Raw genomic sequence first — 3,156 nt, forward strand, 5'->3', positions numbered from 1 at the left:
CCCTCTTAATTAGAAAGACAGATGATTTGTTAATCATTGCTTTGCTGTCCAATCTCTCATTAACACTGATTGCATCAGAGAAATTCCTCCCACCCTGATCAATAGTCATCCAAATCCCCCACTTTATAGACTGATTAGTTGGCCTTTTGTGGTTTCATTTCATTAAAAACGGGAACACTGGTGGCTAATATTTCAAGTTTTTAGCATTGAACGTCACAGGGGCAATGCTGCATCATCCTAGAATCCTGGGACTCTTCGAAGTTTTGCTCTGAGCAAGCTTCATCGGACCTAAGAGACCTTGACTCATTGACCCCTCTTTCTTCTTTCCAATTTCTCTGCAAGAAACTGCTCCTTTCACTCTTCCCGCATGTGCCAACGCCAACACAGGCGGAGAGCATCTGCTAGTGCTGGGCTGTACCATGCAGGCTCTTGTTTGCAGACATCGTCTCCTCAAACCATTCCAACACTGGCGGTGAGGAGTGAGTCATGTTTCGAGAGGATTATATTGTTCAAGTGTGTCTTCATCAAAAGAACAAGCCACCCTTGCTGCCTTTCAGGCACTGCTGAACAGGCTGCTGCGAAACAAACCAATACAGAAGGGAGGAGCCTCGCTGCCCACACAGTTGCCAACCAGCTGTCTGCAGGAAGCCCACAAGGAGGACGCAAAGGCGGCGGCACCCTCCGGTTCAGGCCTTCCAGGAGCAGGCGTACAGCGGCACACGGGCGCCGAACACAGCGCAGTGGAGAAGAACCAGCACTTTCTTTTTGTCATAGAACGCACTGGAATGGAGTTGCGGCACCTTTTCTCAACAGATTTTCCAAGTTTTAAAAGTAAGTGTTGAAAATTTGATGTTTGGTCCACATGGATTTGACTCGCCCTGTCGAGTCACTGAAGCAGTCGGCGTGAGCTTAGGTGGACTCCGGGGGATGGCGGAGGACAGGAAGGCCTGGAGGAATGTTGTTCATGGGGTCGCGATGGGTCAGACATGACTTCGCAACTAACAACAACAACATAAGTAACCATATTACTCTCCCAATTTCTACTAAGTTTTCTTTTCTTCAGGCTAAATGTGTCTAGTCCTTCAGGATCTACTATTACGTTAGGCCTGGTTTCCCCAGCAGTGTTCATACAGGCCATGATTTGAGGCAGACCACACATGTATAAGACCCTAAAGGAATGGATTGTCCTATAAGTTATCATATCCACGTTTTTCATTTATTTCTACCACTGCCATGTTAAATAGACATCATTCATTACTGATCTCCCTATTGTAAAATCCCCAGGGGTCTTTTTGGAAGGTAGAGATGACCCAAGCCACACTGATAGATTGAAAAGCAATCTTGTAGGCAAGATGCATGATCGAGAGAAAGGATGAGGCCCCATCTGACAAATCTCATCATGGATATCACTTGCTGCTCAAAACAGCCCCAACAAATCCATTCCCCAGCAGCCTCATGCCAAAAGAAATAAAATGCACACTTAGTTGTAGGCATAACCTGCCGCTGAACTCGCCTTCTGGTCTACCACTCCACTTGCAGAAGGAACATGGAACGCTGCTATCATCTCGCACGTCAGCAGCGCCCAAAGCCGAACTGATGGATGGTACGAGGCAGCAATGCCAGTGAGTCCAGTTGTGCAGGACTCTGAGCAAGCGCGTGTGCCGAGTGCTCCCAGTTTGCTTTGTTTTTAACAGCTTAAGCCCCATCTGCAAGCCCATGGAAGGAACCAGGAAATGTGGCTAAAAGTTCAACTCGGAAAGGCGGGCATGTGCGGGTCCAGATTCCAAATCTAAAGTTTGGACTTGAAATGGGGCAGGTCAGGCTTGTGTCTTTAAAAGGGTGTTCCAGGCCAGACGAGAAGGATATTTAAAAAGTCACCCCATGAATATATCAAATGCATGGCGTCAGGGGGAGAAGCAAGATAGCCACTGGGTTGAGCTCGCACAGCTGATACTGGGTTGTCATTGAACCATGAGCTGTTGTTGAAACATGTCCAGCCCTGATAATAAATCATAACGAACAACTCACAGTGCATTTGTTGTTGTTAGTCGCAAAGTTGTGTCTGACCCATCGCGACCCCATGGACAACACTCCTCCAGGCCCTCCTGTCCTCCACCATCCCCCGGAGTCCACCTAAGCTCATGCCGACTGCTTCAGTGACTCCATCTAGCCACCTCATTCTCTGCCGCCCCCTTCTTCTTTTGCCCTCTATTGTTCCCAGCATTAGGCTCTTCTCCAGTGAGTCCTTCCTTCTCATTAGCTGGCCAAAGTATTTGAGTTTCATCTTCAGTATCTGGCCTTCTAAAGAGCAGTCAGGGATGATCTTCTCTAGGACTGACTGGTTTGATCTCCTTGCAGTCTAAGTAAAACGCAGGAGTCTCCTCCAGCACCACAATTCAAAGGCCTCAATTCTTCGGCGTTCAGCCTTCCTTATGGTCCAGCTTTCACAGCCATACATTCCAACTGGGAAAACCATAGCCTTGACTATACACACTTTTGTTGGCAGGGTGATGTCTCTGCTTTTTAGTTTGCTGTCTAGATTTGCCATAGCTTTCCTCCCCAGGAGCAAGCGTCTTTTAATTTCTTGGCTGCAATCCCCATCTGCGGTGATCTTGGAGCCCAGGAAAATAAAATCTGTCACTGCCTCCGTTTATTCCCCATCTATTTGCCTGGAAGTGAGAGGACCAGATGCCATGGTCTTAGTTTTCTCAGTGCTGAGTTTCAAGCCAACTTTTGCACTCTCCTCCTTCACTCACATCAAAATGCTCTTTAGTTCTTCACTTTCTGCCATTAGAGTGGTATCATCTGCAAATCTGAGGTTGTTGATCTTTCTCCCAGCAATCTTAATTCCAACTGGCGATTCATCTAGCCCTGCCTTTCTCATGATGTGCTCTGCATATAAGTTAAATAGTGAAATTTAACTAATTATTGAACAACAAACAATGGGTTCTCTTCATGGGTTGTTCATGGTTGATAAGCCATGGCTTATTAGTGGAGCAAAATTCAAACTGCATGGTAACCACATTTGAACAGCCCACACTCAACCCATACTCTACCCTTAAGCATGGTTTCTAATTGGCTGAGTTCTAATTGGCTGAGTTCTAATTGGCTGAGTTCAGGGTTCCTTCACTACCTACTTAGGAGGTGGCAAAGAAG

This window comes from Varanus komodoensis, unplaced genomic scaffold, assembly GCF_004798865.1.
Source record: "Varanus komodoensis strain SLA01 unplaced genomic scaffold, ASM479886v1 scaffold45, whole genome shotgun sequence".
NCBI lineage: Eukaryota > Metazoa > Chordata > Lepidosauria > Squamata > Varanidae > Varanus > Varanus komodoensis.